General features: G+C 41.4%; 1 protein-coding gene across 23 annotated transcripts in view; it reads left to right on the top strand.

Annotated features, from left to right (window-relative positions):
• Window positions 1–23601, top strand: part of mamo (maternal gene required for meiosis) — a 198562-nt gene that overhangs the window by 62311 nt on the left and 112650 nt on the right. For 2 of the 23 annotated variants that reach the window (XM_089473921.1, XM_018015679.2), the window contains exons 1-2: window positions 17973–18128; window positions 18787–19015. The exons of 15 other annotated variants lie outside the window; for them this stretch is intronic. The gene's annotated coding sequence lies outside the window, so the exon portion shown is untranslated. 6 more of the 23 variants (XM_089473920.1, XM_089473917.1, XM_089473923.1 and 3 more) reach the window with 6 other exon arrangements.

The following is a 23601-nucleotide window of genomic DNA, read 5'->3' on the forward strand; positions in this document are numbered from 1 at the left end:
ATATAGATATAGATATAGATATAGATATAGATATAGATATAGATATAGATATAGATATAGATATAGATATAGATATAGATATAGATATAGATATAGATATAGATATAGATATAGATATAGATATAGATATAGATATAGATATAGATATAGATATAGATATAGATATAGATATAGATATAGATATAGATAGATATAGATATAGATATAGATATAGATATAGATATAGATATAGATATAGATATAGATATAGATATAGATATAGATATAGATATAGATATAGATATAGATATAGATATAGATATAGATATAGATATAGATATAGATATAGATATAGATATAGATATAGATATAGATATGATATAGAATAGTATAGATATAGTATAGATATAGTGCTTAGAGTACTTCCCATTCGACTCGCTTTGCGCCCATAATTGTTTCGTTGCAGCAATTGTTGCTGCTGTTGCTGCTGTTGTTGTTGCTGCTGTTGCTGCTGCTGCTGCTATCGTTGCACTTTAGGCTGCTGCACGCAGAGCACGCATTTTCAGCGTGAAATGCAATTTCTGCGCCAAAGGAATTTCAATTGTGTTGGTGTGTGCCAAGAGTGCCTCAACTGTAGCTGCGGCTGCGGCTGTGTCTGCGGCTTCAGTTGAGCTGAGCTTTGAGGAACTGCAACTGCAACTGCAACTGCAGCTATGAGCGTATGTGTATTGTAATTTTGGTTTGCTTGCAGCTGCAAAAAAAAAAAACAAAACAGAAACACAGAAGGAAACTCCCGCAACAGATCGAGAGAGAGTTAGAGAGAGAGAGAGAGAGATAGAGTGAGTGAGTTGCAGGCATTGAAGAAGGCGCGTCAGTTCGTCCGTTTGTCAGTTTGTCAGTCAGTCAACGCACGACGCTCACGCAAATCACGCAACTCGAATTGTCTTGGCCTGTTCTAGCCAAGTTGCTGTTGTTGTTGCTGTTGTTGCCAATTTCATTTGCCGCCGCATTCCTTTGGGTAGCTGCCACATCTTTCGAGCCGCGTCTTCAGCTGCATCTTTTCGCTTCGGCTTCGGCCTCGACTTTAGCTGCAGCTTCAGTTTCAGCTTCAACTTTGTCTTGTTCTTCTCTTGTTTTTTGTTTTGCTCTTTTTTTTTTTTTTTTTTGTTAGTTGAACTTGGAGGCCACTGCAAATTGCACTCTGCGCACACAATTCTCAAACTCTATTGTTGCGCGAGCAGAAAAAGAAATACAGTGTTGGATAATTTTTATGTTGAATCTATTTACAAAAAAAAAAAAAAAAAAAAAAAAGAGCGATAAGCACATCAAAGTGGAGCATGAGAAGGCGAACTGCAAAAGCTTTTTTCAATTTTCAATTGGAGTAGCTCCGTTTTTCATTGAATGAACTGAGAGGGGGAGAGAAAGATAGTCGGGCGAGAGAGAGATAGAAATCCTTAGATAATGATTACTTCTCATTGTCTCAGCGCATTCTCAAATTACCCTCAGCTTGTTCTCAGTTCAAGCTCTACTCATTCTTAGCTCAGTCTCAGCTCATTCTCTAATAATTCTCAGCTCCATCTCAGCTCATTCGAAATTCATTCTCAGCTTCTTCTCAACTCATTCTCAACTCATTCTCAGCTCAATCTCCACTTATTCTCAAATAACTCTCAGCTTATTCTTAGCTCATTCTCACCTCATTCTCTACTCATTCTCATGTTCTCTCAGTTGCTGTTGTTTCCTAAACTTGCAATTATTTAGCTTGGTTCGTTAGACTGTAGTTCAGCTAACCTTTGGCATTCCTTCGATGAATACCCATCGATCGACAATAAAAAAAGCTAAAGATTTGTAAGCTTTTAACATATATTGGCTTAAGCTAAGGATCGATCTATAATAGAATTGCTATAAAATCTACATTTTCATTAAATTTCAGCTGAAAATCCTGCAGATCAAAAAATTCTCGTCCATAATCAAAGTTGAAAATAAAAAATCATTTCCCCCGATGATATCAGCTATGGATAGAGCACCGACTTGACCTTAAGTCACGCTAAAGAGCTCCACGAATCATTCCATTAATATAGACTTGTTTATACTACGTTTCAGTAAGTCGATTGAATCTCAACACTTTTTAAAAATATTTCCCTCGAAATTTAGTGTGCTGCTGTTCAATAATTAGCGCGCAGGCTGCAACATGCTGCAGCTGGAACGTGCCGCACGGACGCGAGGCGAGGGCACGCGTTTCAAACAACAACAACAAATGTTTAAAATGCGCTTTGGTTTCTTTGATTCGCGCTGGCAGTTAGCGGTTGAAATTAACATGTTGCTGCAGCAGGAGTTGGGAAGGGGCACGGTAGAGGCGGCGGTAGAGGCGGCGGTAGAGGCAGGAGCTAAGGCAGGTACAAGGAGGAGAAACTGAGACATAGGCAGGAGTGGAAGGAAAGTAAAGATAGAGGCAGGCGGGGCGGTAGAGGCAGCAGGCAGAGAGCAGGAGGAGAGACAAAAGCAGGCACAGTGGCAGGAGGAAGAACTGTGTCTGAGTGCCTCGCTGCTTATCTTTATCGACATTTGTTTTCTCTCGTGTCTGTTTCAACTGGCCCGGCCCGTTGGCCAGGCCAAGCAACTTGCCAAAAAAAGGGAATAACGAAAAGGAAGCTAAAAACCAAACCAAAAGCAAATGAAAAAAAAAGCTGAACAGAAAAAAGTGCCAACTGCTGCTGCTGCTGCTGGTTGCTGCTGCTGGTTGCTGCTGTTCTTTGGCAACTCATTTTGTTGGTGGTCCTGCCACTCGCACTTTTGTTCTGGCCAACTCCGGGCTCCTTTTTGACCACATTCGATGCGCCGCTCTCGACTGTGTTTGCTCTTTTTTGCTGCTGCTGCTGCTCTTGCCGGTTGCCTGTTGCCAGTTGCCTGTTGCCATTGTTGGTCAGGCGCATGTTGCTGTCGGTCAGCGACTGCCTGCAACTGCGTGTTGTGTGTGGTCAGTTTTGCGGCTCGGCGAGTTGATTACTTAATTCTATTGATGACGTTTTGACTGATTGCCTTATGAGCTTTCACTTTTTTTCACAAACTCCGCACAATGCCAGTTAATAACTGGACCAGCTTTCATGTTGCTGGCGTGCCTGTTGCTGCTGCTGCTGCTGCTGCTGCTGCTGTTGCTGCTGTTGCTGTCGTTCATTGTTATGAATTATTCATGCAACAAGGCGCAAGCACACTTTTTTGTTTGTTGGCCAGCACTGGGACTTCATCAGCTTCGACTGCGGCTACGGCTGCGGCTTCAACTTCAATTTCATCTGGGCCTGTGCGGCACACTAAACGTTTCAATTCCCTCCACTGATTGACGTACACTGCGCTACAAAATCTGCAATTTATTATGGCCCATTGCCATAAAAATATCTAGCATTGCCATCAGGCATCCGTCAGCCCTGGCACCTGGCAGTGATTACGCTTACAGAGCTCTGTGTTATATCCTCTTCTGAAATGTTCTCCCACACTACTTAAGGTGTTTTATTTTCAGTTTGAAAGCCTTTCCATGAGATTCTCATGAGAACCATCTCACTCTATGGTCACTCTGTTTGAAGACCTTAATGATCTGCTTTTCTCTCTCTCTCTCTCTCTCTCTCTCTCTCTCTCTCGCTTCCACACTTACTGTATCTCGCTCTCCCTATTTCAACTATATTTTAAACTGTTTCAAAGCCGTTCTTGGCAATTCTCAAGCAGTAGTACTAATTTTTGCTTTCTTTTCGTTTCTGCTTGAAATCCTTTCTATGTGCTTCTCATAGGCTATTTACTAACACTGCTCTCCTTTCCTGCAGCTATGCTCATTCTTCATTATAGTTTAAAAGCCACATCTTTCACTTTCACTCTCGCTCTTGCTCTCTCTCTCTCTCTCATTCTTCCTCTTTTAAAATTATTCTCTTTCTTTTTCTCTCACTCGCTATCTCTCTCACTCTCTTATGATATCTGTAGCTCTATTTCTCTTTTTTCGTTCTCTCTCTCTCCTTCTTCCTCTAGCTCTCAATCTTCCTCACTCTCTCATTCTTTCATTCTCTCAAACTCTCTGACTCACCCCCCCCCCCCCCCCCCCCCATGTTTACTTCTCGCCCGAATAATCCTACAGCTTGACTGCTTGAAAATCGCATAGAAAGGCGAGCTCTAGCTCTTGTCAAGTGGGTCGAGCATAGTGCTTCCATATTTACACTCAATTAAATGCATTTTTCCCACACCCTGAAGCGTGTTGTGCAGTGTTGCTCGCATTTTTTTTTTTTTTTTTTTTTTTTTTTTTGCGCCTTGTTGTATAATATTAACCGCTAGATGACTTTATTAAGACGGCAATCGCCGACAGTGTGTCGTCCAATCAAAATGGACCGCACAGGATGATTTAGTGGCGCATTCCTTCACACCTGCCATGTCCGTGCTGTGGCGAGCTCTGCTGTGCTGTCATGTCAATAATGCCACCAATTCTGCGCAACGGGCCAACTGATAATGATGTGACAAAACAGCAGTTGCCTTCGTTTTCTTTTCGTTTTTTTTTTTTTTTTTTTTTTTTCATTTTCTGCTCGTTGCTTTTCTTTTGTGATGCTTTTTGCTTTTGCTTTTAGCCTGCAGCGATTGCGCGGCTGCCAATGGCCAATGCTGGGCTAAAAGCTGAGACCAGGCCAAAGCCGAAGCCGAAGCCAAAGGCAGGCTTCAAGGCACGTCGTCGCTGTCATTAACGTGATTCTGTTGTTGTTGTATCGGTTGTTGTTGCTGTTGTTGTTGGCACATTATGCGTTATTACGCGTGCGCAGCTGCTGCTGCTGCTGCTGCTGCGACTGCTGCTGCGGCTGGAATGGAGCCCAGACTGGAATTGTCTGTGATATCTTTTGGCGTTACACCAACGTTAAGCTAAAGTGACACTTTGACAGCGATGCGTGATAAACGACAAAGGCAAAAGCAACAGCAACAGCAACAGCAACAACAGCAAATACATTGTTGTTGTCAGCGGAAGCTGCGTGCAGCAACGTCTGCGCCTAACGGTCGCTGCAATTTGTAATTCTCTTTTTGTTTGTTGTTGTTAATTTGGTTGTTGCTGTTTTTTTTTTTCTTTTTTGTTTTGCCAGCAGCTGATATGCTAATATACCTTTCCATGGACCATTGACCAAATATGGCATAGATCTATTGACCAACATCCACAGACAACTTGTTAAGCAAGTAATTCTAACTAAAAGCTTGACTGCAGGTCATGAGAAGCGCGTGGAAAGGCGCATGTGAGTGGGTGCGAAGCTGTAACAGATGGACAGAGAGAGAAAGGGAGAGAGATAGAGTGAGAGTGAAGAACGAGATGGGTAAAGAGAGAGCAGGAATTGCCGTAAGGTAGTCTTGTAGAAGATAGAGATCGAGTGCCGATTGAAAATCGCATAGAAACGCACACATCAGCGAACGGAAGAGAGGAAGCAGAAAATAATACTAGATTTAAAGGAGAGAGAGAGAGAGAGAGCTGAAAGGGAAAGAGGGGTATAAAGAGTTTACATTGATCTACTAAGACTTAGAAACAAGAGAATCGCATAGAAGAGCTTAAAAGTAGGAATAAGGCACTGAGTTAAATGATTTGAAAAAGCTTAGCCAACAAATATATCTAAGGCATTTCTCCAAAGCAGTTATTAGCATGAGTAACTTATCTAAATGAAATCCAAAGTTTGCGAAAACTAAAACCTTGGTCAAATGATAAAAATAAAATATTTCTTGAAGGAAACCCAACGGCCTGTAGTAGAGGCAAAACGGGCTACAGTTTGTAGCTCAACTCTGATGGCGTTGATAGCGCTGGGAACACGCATTTCTGATTATAAGCTCAATGTCGATGCTCAGCTCAATTCAGTCACCAGCTGTGCTCAGCCTTAAAGTGTTCCACTTTCAGATATCTCTGTCTCTCTTCTACCCCTCTCTCACTCTGTTTGACTAATCTTGACAGTTGGATCTTGACATTCGATACTAGCTAACATGCAAGTTATCCATCGATCGGAAATTTCCTTTGGGCAATGCGCGCACTGATTGATGGATCTTGTTAAATGTTCGGCGATTATATAAGCCAAGGATGCAGTGAATGCTACCCAAATGAGAAGATGAAGAAGGAGAAGAAAAACCAAATCCGTCCAAATGAAAACAGTTGACAACTCTCGCCAGCCACAACAACAACAACAGCAACAACAAAAGCAACAACAACCACAGGAACGACAACGCTTTCCGTTCACGATAAGCAACATACCAACAACAATGAGCAACAATAGTTGTTGCTGTTGTTGTTGTGTATGTGTGTGTGTGTGTGCTACGCGTGTGTGGGCGCAATTTTCCATTGAATTATAATTTTTCATATTACAATCTTTTTTTTCTACTTTTATTTTTGTTGTTTGCTAGTTTTTTGCATTGGCTTGTCATAATTTTCATTACATGTTTTTGTTGCTGTTGCTGTGGTTGTTGTTGCCGTTGCTGTTGCTGTTGTTGCTAACCATGTTGTTGTTACCGCAGCCTGAACCTACGTCTTGATAAAGATCTCTTTTTTGCAGCTCTGCTCGAGTGCGGGCTGCAACAACAACAACAAGCAAAAATATTGCAACAATCTGATAAGAATGTTGTGTATTGGCAAATGCAACAGACACAAGACAACAGCCAACAGCTAAGAGACAGCAACTGCGACGTCGGTTTGTGTCTTGGCTAGACAGCATGCAGAAAAAGGGGGAAAAGAAACTAAAACAAAACAAGAACAAGCAGAGCAACAATTAGATTTGATGTTTGTCGACAATTCAATACCCTTGCTGAATACTGATGACTGATGACTGATGACTAATGACTAATGACTAATGACTAATGACTAATGACTAATGACTAATGACTAATGACTAATGACTAATGACTAATGACTAATGACTAATGACTAATGACTAATGACTAATGACTAATGACTAATGACTATACTATGACTAATGACTAATGACTAATGACTAATGACTAATGACTAATGACTAATGACTAATGACTAATGACTAATGACTAATGACTAATGACTAATGACTAATGACTAATAAATAATGACTAATGGCTAATGACTAATGACTCATGACTAATGATTTGCATAGAGATTAATTAGAAATGCCTAATTTGCTGATTGATGATACTAGTTGATTAATTAACTGATTGATTGCCTCATTGACTAAAATCCCCCAATGCATTAGTTACATAATCAATCGCAGCGCATGCATACCCTTAGCTAGGGCATGCAAATTGGAAGCCAAAGTTGAAGTTGAAGTGCGTTGCCTGTCAAAACAAACAAAACGGCAACAACAACCATAACAACCACGAGGAGGAGGATAGCAATAGCAACAACAGCAACTGCGCTGACTGTGGCAACTCTGCGCGCATAACTCTTGTAGCGCTGCCCACCCACGCTGGCCGCCCCAAACGAATTGACGAATTGTGGCAGTCGACGCAGTGGCGCAAATCGGGAACGCCAATGACATTATAATATGTCAATTTTTATGCCGCTTGGCAGGCGCGTGTTACAAAATGTCAAAAAACGCAGCGGCACAGCAACAGCAACAACAACAATAGCAACAACACAAACAACGGCAACGACAGCGACAACTCTATTGTGCGCCCACGCGTTGTTGTTGGCATTATTCAAAGAGCGAACATTGCTCGATGGTGCTGTTGTTGTTGCTGCTGCGGTTGCTGCTGTTGCTGTTGCTGTTGCTGCTGTTGTTGTCCTCCAAAATGCAAACAACATGCAACATTTAACATTTTTATGCGATTTAAGCAACGTTTTGTCATGTTGTCGAAATGTCGCTGAGTGCCACAGGAAAGCTAATAGAAGTAAAATAGATTGAGCCAATGGGAGACAACGGAAGAGTGAATACGGGGGGATGAAGAAAGAGCGTGAGGGGGAGAAGAGAAGAAAGAAAGGCATAGAGAGGACAGCAGCTACGATTGTGGAAGAAACTGAGATGATTGAAAGAGCGATAGAAATGACGAAGGGATTGTAAAGCTGAGAGCAAATAGCTGATAAATAGAAGGAGGGAGCAAAAAAGTGGTGGAGCGAGGAATGGTGGGAACAAGAAATAGGAGATGCGGGGGATGAGAGAGAGAGAGAGAGATGTAGATGGCCAGTCTTCTTCTCGTCACTTCCTTCATTATATCTTGATCGGTCAAGGTGAGATAATAAGATTGTGAAATAATCAAATATATCGATAATGTCATACAGTGAGAGATGTAGAACGAAAGACAGAGTGTGAATGACTTTAATATATTTCGTGTTGATTATACCAAAACATCTATTCGACATCCATAAAAAAGCTTCGTTCTTCTATTCAATCATTAATTTATTCTAATTTAAACTAGTCCAAAATTCGATCGTATAATTTATTCCTAGTTAACAATATGAATTCAAGAACTCATAGCAGGCTACATTGTTGTGCTCGATCACAATGCGTCTCTCTCTCTCTCTCTCTCTCTCTCTCTCTCTCTCTCTCTCTGTGTCTCTCTTTCTCTCTGTCTGTCATTCCATATACACAGCTCTATATGTATTCATTCTGCATATTCAACTTGTTAATCTAAATATCCATCAGATAAACCCATTTGAATCTAATCGCCAGATCGCATTTCGATGCCGTGAACCCATTTCAAAAGCGAGCGCGAGCGAACGAACGGCGCTATCTAGGACGCGATCGAGCGAGTTGGCACAGTCGTCGATCGTCGATCGTCGATCGGCTGGCTAGGTGGGTCTTTATGTGTAGCATAATTACCATGATCTCTAACCGATTTTTAATTGAATTAAAATGCGAGCTAACAAACGCTGCATAATAATAAATTGCCGTCGATTGACGATCGTTAGCAACAGCCAAAAGCGAAAGTTGCGTTCGCCAAATTGGCCAACTCGAAGATCGTTTGCGATCCCCGATCTCTCACTCACTCACTGTTGCCGGTAGTCGTCCTGTTTGTTGTTGTCGTTGTTGTCGTTGTTGTTGCCGCTGCTGCTGCGATTGTTGCTGTAAATTAAGATCGTGCGATTAGCGCTGACAGCGCAATCCCAGCTGAGAGCCGCTAACTCTCTTAAAGCTTTCTACATTTTTAATGAGCATTTCAGCTGTAGCATCGATCGTGCCCCCACCGGCACACAAGGCGCCATCATCGTCATCATCGATCGATCGATCGATCGAACCAACGAACGGCCGAACGATCCAACGATCGGGGTGTGGGTGGGCGCTCTCCCAAGCCCGTTCGATCAGTCGCTTATCACAAATTATGGGAACACAAAATTCCGCATATTGCCTAGTCCTAGGCCTGGGTCCGGGCCTAGCCATTTAGCTTTGAGCTATGATCAGCCAGTTCCCTTTGCAAACTTAGATCGATCGCTTATGCAAATGCCCTTACCGTAGAGCCAAGAATATGAAGCGAGGTTTTCATTTGCTTTTTTACCAAATTTTGCATATGCCAAAGCAAAGAATTTAGAAAAAATCGCACTTTTCATGATAATCTTGTGGAGCAGTTTAAATCTTTTTTTTTTTTTTGAGTTCTTAAAGGGAACTGTTAAAATGCCGAGTATATATCACTAAATTTTTTTAATTGCATTATTTTTATTTTCATCAATAATATTTTATAAATATTTTTATATATTTTCTGTGAACTTCTCGAGAAGTCTGGCAAAAACCAACATTAGCTTAGCTAGGCATACGAGTCAAAAAATTATTGTGGCTGAAGACCTTAAGTAAGACTTAAGTAATATAATTTAATATTTGTTATTTTATTGTTATTTATTTTATATATATTCTACATAATTTTTCAATTTAAATTAAATTAAATTTGTTTACAAATTCATTAAGTAGAAAGCATATTCCTAGTATGGTTCTTATTTTATCATATGTTATCTTATAAGAATATATATATCGTATATTCCATGCAATATTCTCGTATTGCTTGCAATTCTAAACTCTTCTCTGTGGCATCTCTGTGTGTAAAGGGTATTTAGGTTTTCATCTTTCGGTTTTCGCATTTGTTGCTGTTGTCGCTGCTGCTTGTGCGGGTGCGGATGCGGATGCCTTGGTCAGGTCGACGTTGCCGTTGCCGTTGCCGTTGCCAGCGCCTCCACAGACTCCTGCCGCCGCGCCTACTCCTGATGCTGCTGTTGCACCACGACCCGAGCTGTCTATGTCTTAGTCTTTGGTTGTCTGTCTGGCTGTCCGTTTCTCTTCTACTCCTACTGAGGCCTTTGTCTTGTGTACTCCCTCACCCCCTCTCTCTGTGTGTGTGTGTGTGTGTGTGTGTATGTATTGCCGTTGTTAATTTGCGTTTTGTTGCGTTTGCCAGTTCAACATGAATTTTTTGTTGTTGCTGTAGTTGTTGTTGTTGGTTGGTTGGCTGGCAAATTGTTACACGCGTTGCTGCTTTGATGTCTTTATGGGTTTTGAATTTGTGGGCCCCATTCGCCGGGCAACAATCGTGACTGCAATTCGCAGGGCAGCACCACTCGCGCGCCTCCTTCTTCATGCTCGAGTCGAAGTTGAAAGCCAACATCGCCTTGGCCAAAAAAAAAAAAAAAAAAAAAAAAACCAAAACGAAAAGAGTGAGAGAAAGAGAGAGAGAGGAAAAAAAAAGCCATAATCAAATGTGGACAAAATTATTGAGCAATTTAGTTTTACTTTATGGAGCAATTGCAATGCGCGCTGATGGCCAGGCGGAGGCCTTTGCCGCTCGTTGATAGTGTTGATGCCTCAAACAGAGACGGCGACAGAGGCTGCGACTGCGACTGCGACTCAGGCTGAGTTCCAGCCAGAGTCTGAGTCTCTGCCTTAGTCGCAGTCGGGGAATTTGTGGAGCGTTTTCTTTATGTTTATGCGGTAAATGGCATTAATGGATTTATAGATGCACGCTCTGCGGCCGCCACTTCGGCCTCGGCTCCAACAGCATCTCCAGGTTCTCTCGGCTGGAGCCTTAGCAGCAGCATCTCCAGAGCTTGTTTGATTAGGATTTATGTGGTGCGGCGGCATCATGTGAACCGTGTGGCACCATGGCAGAGGCCATACTGGGGCTGTGGCAATCAAGCTGCCAGTTGACAATGTAACAATAGCATCAATCATGATGTACGCATAAATTCAATGTCAATTTGCATGCAAAATTTAAGTTGTTTTAGCTGAAAACTAAATGTCTATTGGTAAAAGTACATTAATCAGGCGTCAATCATGCACCAATCACGCATCAATCACGATGCAATTACACATCAGTCATCGCTTAAAGCTAGGCATATTAAATAACCTATATTAAAGCAATAGATTTTATAAGCAAAACGATTCAAAAGTAGTTCAATCATCATACACATCAATCATGATTGATGTGAAATCAGTGAAAGCATATTTATAAGCGGACTGGAATACAAATCAATCAAAAAACTCAGCATAAGTAACTAAATTCATACTTTAGCTCACATCAATCACAAAGGTTCATCAATCATGGAAGATATCAATAAAAATTGATGCAAAAGCCAACAATTCTAAAAATATGAGCTCAAACTGCGTAAGCAATATCAGTCAACTACATAAGTATTTCCATTTTAAAACTTCAATCACTGTCAATCAAACAATCCCAAATTATTATGAAATATTATTCAATCAGCTTAAAGTTCCATCACATCAAAACTTTCAATCAATAATTAATAGTCTATGGACATTGTTATGATAGCTCAAACGCCCTGTCAGTCAATCAGTCCATCAATCAAGCATACAATTTGTAATACATCTTAATAGATCTCATTAGCATTTTTTACATCTATTGTTGTTGGTTTTCGATCTGCAAGAATTTTTGCACTGAAAAACTGTTAAGAAACCAGCTAAGAGCTTCAATCAAGGCATTTCGATTGAGGCGTCAATCAAAATAACGCACTAGAAAGGCAAATGGTCTATGAACTTTGCAGCGACCTCTCACAACACCCACACACGGACACAAGCACACAAACACACACACACACGCGCGCACTCATTTACACTGGGGCAAAGAAGTAAATTTGATTGATGGTTGCATTGAGTTGGCAATCCCTGAATGCAGCCCGAGGAACTCATCTCCGTTCGGCTAGCCTAAAACTCTGAAAGGCATGACAAACGCTTTTATATGTGTGTAAATGTATGAGTGTTGGTGTGTGTGTATATGTGTGTGTATGTGTGTATATAGAGTTTTTGTGTGCTATTCTAGTTGGCGTCTTTTTGCTTGGGCCGTGCCCAGTTTTGCGTTTTTATTCCTATATAAAAAAAAAAAAAAAAAATATATATATATATATATATATATATATATATATATATACATATATATTTTATATCCATATATATAAACACATATGTATACATCTTTCTTTTTCTTTCTTTTTTTTGCATTTTGTTTTATTTGTGGCTTCTTTTAGCCGCATTTGCCCTTTGGCCAAAAACTGTCGCAAGTCATCAATTTTCATTCAGGCTCTCGCCTATTATTCACGCCTAGCCAAGGACCAGAGTAACGAGCGTCCAGTTCAAGCTCTCGACTGGCTCAGCGAACTGGCTCGCCGGACTCACCCAACTCACCTGGCTCACCTGGCTCGCCTGGCTCACCTCCGTCCCTCGGTGGGCGTTTGGGTCTGACGTTAAGCCAGAGCAATGAATGCTTTTAGCTGAAAACTGAGTAATTGAGTGACAATTAAGTTATTTCTAGACGAACAAGCCGCGATCAGCACTCAGCTAGCCACTTGGCCACTTGGCCACTTGGCCAGTTTGCCAGTTTGCCGATTGCCCAGTTACTCAGCTCTCCAGCGCTCTGGTCAGGCTTTTTATGAAATATTACCAAGTTCATATCTCAATTATGTATGGCATAGTGGGGCAAAGCAGGCAAATTTCATCAAAATAATTACAAGAAAAATAAAATATTAATTTATTTAGTTAAATAAAATATAAAGTCAAATAAATTTATTATTCTGGATTAAACAGAGCAAGCTTGCCAAAAATTAAAAAAAAAAATATATATATATAAATTTTTAAATTCATATTTAGTCATATAATTATTTATATTATTTTTCATATTTATTTAACTACATTCATTTATTTTTTGTTTTCTATATTTATAAATAGCAAAAACATAATTATTTATTTTATTTTTATTATATTTTTGTAAACTAAATAATTAATTTATATTAAGATTAGATACTTATATTATTAAATCTATTTATTTATTTTCATTATTTAAGTTGATTTATTTATTTGACATTATCTTCTCTTTGCATTTGCACACTAAACATTTTCATGCCCTGCTCATTAGCTTGTGGCCCACTGTGCTTCAGGCTGGGCGCGCTCTCTGCGTATCTGCGCTCTCCGAGTGAGATTAATCGCAGCTTTGACAGGCGCTGCATTCGACGACGACAACGACGACGACGACGACGACGCTGCACTTTTTTTCTTGAACATGATTAAACGACCGAGAGCTGGTGCCGAATGAGAACAGGGCTTCGGCGGGGGATGCTCGGGCCGGCAGCAGCAGCAGCAGCAGCAGCGACTGCCTTTGACATTATCGCCGCCGTCGTCGTCGTCGTCGTCAAGTTTCGTTGAGTTGAGTCAATCAGTGCCTGGCATCATCAGCTGATGATCATCGAAGCTTTTTTTTTTTTTTTTTTTTATTTCGCGTTGCCTTTGATGTTGTTTGTGGTTGAACTTTAACATCGCTTATGTCAAATTATGTCTGCATTTTGGGCAATGGCAACGGCAGCGGTGCTGGCGGTGGCGGCGGCGGCGGCTGTGCAGGGCGTGGCGTCGGCGAGTCTCGGCTAGTCGCAACATTGTGATTTATGAGTGTTTTTGTTTACCGCTCTCGCTGCAATTTGTGAATTATTACGCATCTGCGGGTGGGTTGCTTGCTTGCTTGCTGGCTGCAGCAGCTGGTGCGGATGAGGGTGTGGGGGGGGGGGGGCTGGTGCGGGGCCAGAGGCGCCCTAACAAATTGCACAAGAGCCACGAACTTGAGAAAAACAATTGCGGCGATAGAAAAACATGCGAACAGCAAAATACACAAAACAACAATAACTGAAACAGCGACAATAACAACAACAACAACGACAATGGCGAAAAAGCAGACGCGATATGAAATGCGCAGCGACAAACTGCAGGAAATGCTGCGTGTGCGAGAGGGTGGGGCTGAGACCTACATACATGTGTACACACACACACACACACACACACACGCACAGACACAGCAGCAGCAGCAGCAGCAGCAGTGGGCAGTCGCAGCGGGCGAGACGGCGACGCGACGTCGTGCGTAGTGCATTCGATGCTTCGCTCTCCGCGGCGCGCGCTCTGCCGCTGCCAACTGCTCCATTGCAGCGCTTACATAAGTCGCGCGTCGTTTCCGTCAATGCCGAACGCGTTCGCGCCCACACGCGCCAGCGCCCGCGCACTCTCTTGCCTGCTATCGGCTCTGGCTGCCGCTGCCGCCGCCTCTCTGCCACCACGCGCGTAATGCCGCTGCTTTCAGCTGCAGCGATCGCAATGCGTTGCGCATCAGAACGAGCGACGCTCCTCGACCTTGACAGTGAAATTCATTTGCTGTCGGCTGGGGCTGTGGCTGTGGCTGTCGGCTGTCGGCTGTCGGTTGCTGGCTACAGCGGCAGCGGCGGTGGCAGTGGCAGAGGCAGCGACTGCGGCGCTTTTGCAATTTACGAGCACAAATTGTTTTTGTTGCTGCTCTTTGTACACTAGTTTGCAATTTGTAGAACATTCAAACATTTTGCGTATGCGGGCGGGCTTGCATTGCTGCTGCTCTTGTTGTTGTTGTTGTTGCTGTTATTGTTATTGTTGTTCATGCCATTTTATTGTTCTTGTTGTACTTTTTTATTGCTGCTGCTGTTGTTGTTGTTGTTGTTGCTGTTGTTCAGTTAGGTGCATTCGCCGCGCGACCTTGAGCATTTTACAATTGGCGCGACTTTGGCAGCGTGCGCACATAAAACTATGTATGCACGTTTATCTATGTATATACATACATACATACGAACATACACATTACACTTTCGAATTCGCATCTGCGATCGCCGCATAGAAATTTCTTAGTGCACCCTACACATGAGAACATCAGCTAGTTCGAATTTATATACATGCACATGCATACATACATACAAACATAATATACATATAATATACATACATATAAGTTTATTTAATTCCCTATAAAATACAAATACAAATATTTGATTTCAAATGCGAAAAAGTTCACTCGAATATTGATATCAAATTCGTGCTGATCAAATTTAGTTTCAATTCATAACGATTTTTTGCCCATTTGCGCACTTCACGCAAACGTCACAGCGCAGACAATACATGCAAACATGTACAGCTATCAGAACATATTTGTGCGTGTGTGTGTGTGTGAGTATGCGTATGCGTGTGTATGAACATTCTCACACGAATGTGGAGAATTGTAGACTTGCAGTTGCTTTGCGCTTCTCCTCTTCAGCACTAGTTCACATTCTCCATCTCTGTTTGGCTGCATCAGCACATCACATGCGCCCCACTCTTCACTCTCCCATTGGCCATCGTCTTCCTTCGGTTTCTTCGTCTACATTTTCGTCTATTGTCATGCAGTTTTGCGTCTTTTGATGTTGCCTGCCTGCCTGCCTGCTTGCGCATTATTTTGGTTTTAGTTTTGGTTTTGGTTTTGGTTTTGCTTTTCTATTTTGTTTTCTGTATTAGCAATATTTGCGCAACTAAGCAAAAAATAGCAATGCAAAACAAGTAAGAAAATTCTAGTCGAGAGTGCTCGACTAGATACTACCCTGAACCCAACAAATAAAAATGCTCATTTAGTATGGCTGAAATTTCAATTTCAATGTATTTAAAAATATAAATAAAATACCAAACTCATTTAATAAAATATAAAAATATTTTGAAACAATTAAAAAAAATTAACATCAGTTGCATCGATCGGGATTCGAACCGCGACTCCTCGATCGAGCGTCACGCTGCTAACACACTAGGCCACCTCACTCCTGCTAGTGGCGCTGGCAAAACTCAAATAGATTCACTGCTGCAGCGCCATCTACCAAAACTAAACGAAACTAACTGCTGATGTGATTCTAAGAATCTGCTAGAATAACCAAACTATTAAAAACGCACATAAAGTATAGTTAAAATTTCAATTTCGGTATATTTAAAAATATAAATTAAATAGAAAACGCATTTATGAAAATATAAAAATATTTTGAAACAATTAAAAAAAATTAACATCAGTGTTGCACCGATCGGGATTCGAACCGCGACTTCTTGATCGAGCGTCATGCAGCTAACACACTAGGCCACCCCACTCCTGCTGGTGACGCTGGCAAAACTCAAATAGATTCACTGCTGCTGCGCCATCTACCAAAACTAAACGAAACTAACAGCTGATGTGATGTTTTTGTTGTAGCTGCTGCACGTGCGTTTGTTAATTGGCCAAATATTTGATTATTTTTTATTAATTTTTGACTGAACGGAATTTAATGAAACTTTCAGCATATGATCTACATATTATATTGAATATTTGAGAAATTTAAAAAAAGAAAAATCATTCACAATTAGCTATAGAGGCATCTGATTTGAACTTGAATGTTTTTAGTCGATAAAAACATAACGGGATGATTTTTCGAATTTTAAAAGCAAACTCGACGTCCGCGCTGTATATACGGTCATTTAAAAAAAAAATTCAAGTCTCTAGCTCTTATATCTTCGGAAATCGACGCGTTCAAACATACGGACAGACGGACAGACGGACAGACGGACAGACGGACGGACGGACAGACGGACAGACAGACAGACGGACAGGGCCAAATCGACTCAGCTCGTCGCCCTGATCAAGAATATATATACTTTGTGGGGTCTGCCACGCCTCCTTCTGCCTGTTACATACATTTCAACAAAACCATTATACCCTGATTTCCCATTTTCAATGGGTTCAGGGTATAAAAAGCACAGAAAAAAGCAAATACCGCACCGCATTTGTATAAAAATTGTGTTTGGCAATGAAAACGGTTGAACATTGGCTTTCACACACCCACACACACACACTGACACACACACACATGCGAGCTTTTCGTGGCGTTTTGCCGTTTTCCCAAAATTGTGTTTGCTGTTTTTTTGTTCTCGCTGTTTTGCTTTGAGCACACATGCACGAACTTGTTTTATTTTTAAGAATTTTAACAATTTGTGCACTTTCTTTTGTTTGCGAACAAACATCACACAGGCATGATGGCATGGAGGGGGGCGGGGCATGCGCGAGCCGGCACATGTTGGCGGCAGTGGGGCATGGCAACGTCAACGCTTTGGCAGCTACTGCTGCTGCTGCTGCTGCCCCGTTTGGGTCAAGTTTTCAAGGGCACGCGCGTGCAATATGCGATTGCGCTGCCGATGGCTGATCGCAGGGCGGCTTCGGTCGACGGTTGGGCGGCTGCAGTCTCTCGAAAGCTGTGCGAAGAGTGCGATTATGCATACGAGGCGACGGGCGCTCTCAGCAGCACACGTCTAATGCGATCAGTTACACTTGCCAACTAGAAAGCTAAACATACACACACACACACACACACACATATGCATGCCTTCATGGGCTGGCACACACCAACACACGCGAACGCACACACGCGCTGGCTCTTTCGCACGCGTTTGGCCTTGCACGCTGCTGCGTCACCCGCTGCACTTCCGCACACACACAAAATTCGCACTGTTCTCTCACGCTCACGCTCACGCTCGTGCTCGTGCTCGCGTTCTCTCTCCCATTTCATTTTGCCGTATCTCTCTTATGCGCTCTCACCACACAGCGTGCGCTCTACATCTAATGCGAGTGCAATTGTCGCAGCGACGTCGCGTCGTCGAAAAGTGAAAAGCTTGCAAAATAGAATGCGAAAATCACACACACACACATACACACACACACACAAATAGTGGCAACAGCAATAGCAAAAGACCGCGTCGTCGCTGCGTTAGAATCGTTTTGTACGCCAACGCCAACTGCAGTAGCGTCGCTGCCGGCGTCATCGTCGCTGTCGCTGTTGTCGTTACTCGTTTTCATTTCGCCTGCGGTTTCAGTTGTCATTTTACTACAGTCGCTGTTAGTTATTTGTGTGCGTCGTCGTCGTCGCCGTCGCTGACGTTGCATTCTAAGTGGGTTCTCGACTTGAAGCGCACGCATCCACCCGCAATCAGCAAAACAAACAACAATTCACGCACTTTCCTTGCACATTTTTGAGCAATTTTGTTTTCGTTTATTTTTTTTTTTTCTCCTCATTGTCAATTTCCGCTTTGACAGTGCGCTGCAAAAAGGCGCGCAAAAACGCGTGCGTCGCTGCCTGCTGCCCGCTGCCCGCTGCATGCTGCAGGCGGCTGGTTGCGATCTCAAGGCTAAGCGCGTCACACTCGATTGTTGTTGGTTTTGCTGTGAGATGGAGGAGCGAGTTGTGGGAGGCTCGTGTTACGTTTGGTCTACGTCGCCGTCGCCGTCGCCGTCGCCGCCGCCGCGTCTGCGTCGCGCCAGCGTTGCGTCTGCGTTTGCGTTTGCGTCAGCTTAGCAGCAGCATTGCGTCTACGTGTTCATATGCGCAAATTCCTTTGGACGCAGTCCGTGCCGTTTGCCGTTTGTCGTTTACCGTACACACAAATTTACCGTTGTTGCCTGGCGCTCTGCTGCTATAGCTGTAATTGCGAGCAATTTAGCTACTGCTAACTGCTCTGCTTTAATTATTTTGTATTTTTTTTTTCGTGTGTTTCCCATTTATTTAATTCTTGGTTTTTTTTCCTCTGATTTTTTTTTTTCGTCGCGTAGCGCATAAGAAATGAACGCCACGTTTTTCCTATAATCATAGAAAGAGAGAGAGAGAGAGAGGGCCAGTGCAAGCGAGAGAGTGAGAGTAAGAGAGAAAGAGAGAGAGGGAGAGAGTGAACGAACTGTTTTTCTCCAACATTTGTGCAAATAAAATTTGTTGTTTGTTTGTAGTTTACAACAAATTCTTTATCGTGTGTGTGTGTCGCTGCCTGCTGCATAAGCAAACAGGGTGAGTCAAGTAAATAGCAAATGATGCGAATTGCCATAAATCGTGAGCGTAATTAAAAACATGGCGTATACGTTATAAGCCACACCAGTCGTATAACGTATACGCATTTCGTCCACACTTTTCTTTTTCTTTTTTTCTAAGCTCGTCCATTTCAGCTAATAAGCCGAAGATCATTTCATCGGCATTGTATTTCGATTCTTATGAATGGAATCGTTTGAAGTACATTTTATGAAGTACATTTTATCCGGGGTCTACATAGAATGCTTGGATATATGTACATATACGTACATATATGAAACGTTTATGATTTTTCTTGGAAAGTGTTGAGAGTACTTGAGTCTTGCGTGTATGTGACTGTAATTTTTGTTGATATTAGCTTGTATCAACGAATACCCAGTCGAAATCGAAAATCGCCTAGCAATATACATATATTAGATAAAGATATACCTTGAAAAAGTTGACTTTTTATAGGGTAATCGAACTAAGAAATCGAGAAATCGTGTCATGTAAAGATGGTAATATATAGGTATAGTTATATAGATAGATATTGCTCGAATAAGCTCCATTATTCTAGGGTATACGAACTGCTCAAATCTCTTAGCTATATACGCTTAGTTTTTCTCATATGCAAAGTTCTTGTTGCTGTTGTTGCTGTTGCTCTTTTATCAGCTCTATCGACTGCGACGCTTATCAGCTTAATTTGCAGGACAAAATAGAAAACAATAAAACGAGAATTCGGAAATGAAAATAGATTTAGAATTAGAAATGTGAAATTTCAAATGCATATGCAGGCAACGGTGCGTCGCCAGCAGCGCTGCCAACGTCGACGGCGACGTCGGCACTGTCTGATAAGCTTTGTTTAGGTAGTTGGTGGGTGGACGATGGGCGGTTGGTGGTGGGCGGTGGATCGGTCAAGAGGTGGGCGCGCCGCACACACAAAAGTTAAGCGAGCGAAGGGCGTGATAAGAGAGAGAGAGAGAGAGAGAGAGAGAGAGAGAGAGAGAGAGAGAGAGAGAGAGAGAGAGAGAGTGAGGGAGAGCGTAGATGAAGGAGAGAAGAAGCATAGCAGGGCAAATGCGATCTGTTTTTGTTTTTTTTACAATCAGCAGGTAAACCAGGTGCGATGAGAACAACAGCAACAACTACAGCAGCAAGAGCAAGAGCAACAATTGCGTTGCTTTCGCTTAGCAATTGTTGTTGGTGTCATTGTGAATGAATGCTGGTGTTGTTGTTGTTGTTGCACTGCTTTGCTTAATGCAGTGCAACGAATTGCGGCGAAACTTTTTCATCAGCCCACACGAAATGGCAAAGCCCAAAAACAGCAATACAAACACACACAGACACACACACACACACGCAGAGACACACACATACAGAGCTGCAACCGCAAACGTGGCAAACAACATCAGTGATGATAGGGAGGGGCACACAGGTAGAGTCGGTGGGGGCGGCATTGGCGGGAATGGGCGGGCCAAGAGGAGCAGCGTCGATTTTCCCACGAGTGCCGCAACGCTTTTCATCAACGTCAGCGCTGACAGACAGCCAACGACAACAGATGCGAATGAGAATAGATGAAATGGCGAGAGAAAAACGACAAAAGCAACAACAGCAACAACAACAGCAACAGCGAGAGAGATCGCAAAAAATAATAATAGTAAAACAAATGCAAGCAAACGACTCAGAGAGAAAGAGAGAGAGAGAGAGAGAGAGAGAGAGAGAGAGAGAGAGAGAGAGGGAATGCTCAGGTGTGAATCGCACTTGACTCTGGTGCCCAGTTTCCCAGTTTACCCATTTTCCCATTTCACAGTTTACTCAGGCTGCCCGTCCCTACACCCACACCCACACACACACACACACACACACACATAATGAAGCACGCCTCAAGCGTTCTCAAAAGACTTATAAATTTGATTCAATTACAATTGCCTGTAGGAAAAATGGTTAAGGGAAAAGCATGAAAAGTCGTCTCATGTGGCAAGGGCGAAGTGAAGATGAGTAGATATATCTATATATATATAAATAATAATAAATAATAGTAATAATATATATATAATATAAAATAATATAATAATAAAATATATATATAATATAAAATGATGAATATATATTATTATTAAAGTTATAAAATATTAATTTAAATTAAATAAATATTTTAATGTAAAAACATATTAATTATTAAAGTTAAAAAATATGTATATAAAAGATTAAATTCAATAAATAAATAAATTAATAAATTCATAAAATAAATATTTAAGTGAATAGAAATAAAAATATTTAAATATTTAATAATAATAATAATAATAATAATAATAATAATAATAATAATAATAATAATAATAATAATAATAATAATAATAATAATAATAAATATTTAAATTTATATTTGATATATATTATTTGTATATTATTTATTATTTTATTTAGAAATATTTAAATATGTTTTTATATTTAAATATTTATTTATTATATATACGAATATGTGTTCCAAAAATCAAGTTGCTAGTCTCATGTCGGACGGACAGGCGGACAGACGGAGAGACAACTAGACGGATATTGATATACATATATATATATATTTTTTTTAATTTATAAAATAATTTACTTATATGTATATATTAGCACATCTATATCTATTTACACATGTTTATTTATATATACATATATACATATTTATAATATATATATATTTTATGTAAACTTGCAGTGCATCGCCGCTTTCGGCTTGAGTTTCTGTTGTACTATTTTATTTATTTATTTATTTTTTCTTTTTTTTTTTTTTTTGTTGTTTATTTTTTCTTGTATTTTAATTTCAAGCTGCTTTTGTTGTTGTGTCCTCTCTCTTTTTAAGCGTTGTTGTTGTTGTTTCTTCGTGACGGCGTCGTCATTGCACACAACAACAAAAACATGGGTGTGGGAAAAGTGGGCGGAGCAAAAAAAAAAAAAAAAAACAACAAAAACAAAAAAAATAGTGCGACGCCGTTGCCATCGTCGTTGGCGGTGGCGTCAACTCTTCGTGTCTGTGTGTTTAGTTGTAATTGCATTTGTACAACAGCTACAACAACAACAACAGCTACAACAACAATTTACTATTTGCTGTTTGTGTCGTTTGCATGCGACACGCGCTTAAATTGAATTGGATCATATCTGCCTTTTTTTCCTCTCTCTCTTTCTCTGTCTCTCTCTCTCTCGCTCGCTCGCTCGCTCCCTGACATTCGCTACTTTTGTGCTTCCATCCCCCCCCCCCCCCCACCCCCCTCCAAAATGCATTTGGCGAACAAGCAAACGCATTGTTGTTGCTGTTGTTGTTGTTGTTGCTGTTGTTGTTCTTAACTGCATAAAAGTAAATTGTGGCCACGCCCCGTCGCTGCCTTTCTCTCTCACAGAAATTAGTTAGTTAGTCAACTGGTCATTCGAAAGTTGTTTGTTTCACGCTCGTTCGGTCTCGCTCCCTCTCTCTCTCTCTCTCTCTTTCACTCCAACACATATGTCACATAGAGCAGCCATCTTCTCGCATTGCGTATACGCCCAGTTGGGCGCATTTGCCATAATTTCATTAGGCCACAATTGATTTGCTTGCCACGGCAATTGGCAATTGGCTTAGCAGCTGCAGCTGCAACTGTTGCTGTTGTTGTTGCTGCTGCTGCTGCTGCTGCTCGCATTTTGAACTTGCCACACATTCGATTTGATGAATGAGTTTAATCAATTTTCACAGCAGCAGCGGCAGCAGCGGCAGCCGAGCCATTGTTGCTGTTGTTGCCCCTGATTGTTGATTGTTGCACAGTTGCACAGTTGCACAGTTGCACGGGCCGCAAGTGTCTGTTGCACTTGACTCTGAATCGCTATTGAATTGTGCTTAATTGCAGTTTGCACTTATGCAATTGAGGCTCGGCCAATCCAATGCAAACTCATCACTCGCCCTCCCTCTCCCTCTCTCTCTCTCTCTATCTATCTATCTGTCTCTCCCCCTCTCTGTCTCGCTCTCTTTATACTTTACACACAATGCGCGGCGGCATTTCGCTTTGTTGTTCCACTGATCGATGGGCTCCTTCTATGTGTGTGTGTGTGTGTGTGTGTGTGCAAGCCACTTCTATGCTACCCTTTTTAATACCTTTATCTAATTGCCATTCTTTCTGTTTCTTTCCATTTACAGGTAAGTGCGCACCTGGAACTGAGCGTCCATTAAGTTGTCATCGTATTATTTCGTTTCGGGATATGCATTGCGGTGAGCTAATGGAAAACTAAGCAAGAGAAACTCTTGCCGTGCTTTCCCTTAATCTCTATATGTTTTATTTAGATATTTCTCTATATTGTGAAATGCAGGGGATTTCTCTCTATTCATCTCTATCTCTAAATATATTCATATGTATGACATGACATACATATAGCCAGCCCAATAAGAATGAAAACTAGGCACGATCTTCTCCTGTCCGTCCGTCTTTTTCTCTGTCTATATATATATCGTATACGTTATTACATTATTATTATTATATACCTATCGTATACATATTGTATACCTATCGCCCGCCTATTGTGTACTCTGAGCATATCTCTCATATACCCATCATTCGCCTAGCGGACCTATCGAT

Source organism: Drosophila arizonae, chromosome X, assembly GCF_054131065.1.
Source record: "Drosophila arizonae isolate 15081-1271.41 chromosome X, UAZ_ARI_1.0, whole genome shotgun sequence".
In the NCBI taxonomy this organism is placed as follows: Eukaryota; Metazoa; Arthropoda; class Insecta; order Diptera; family Drosophilidae; genus Drosophila; species Drosophila arizonae.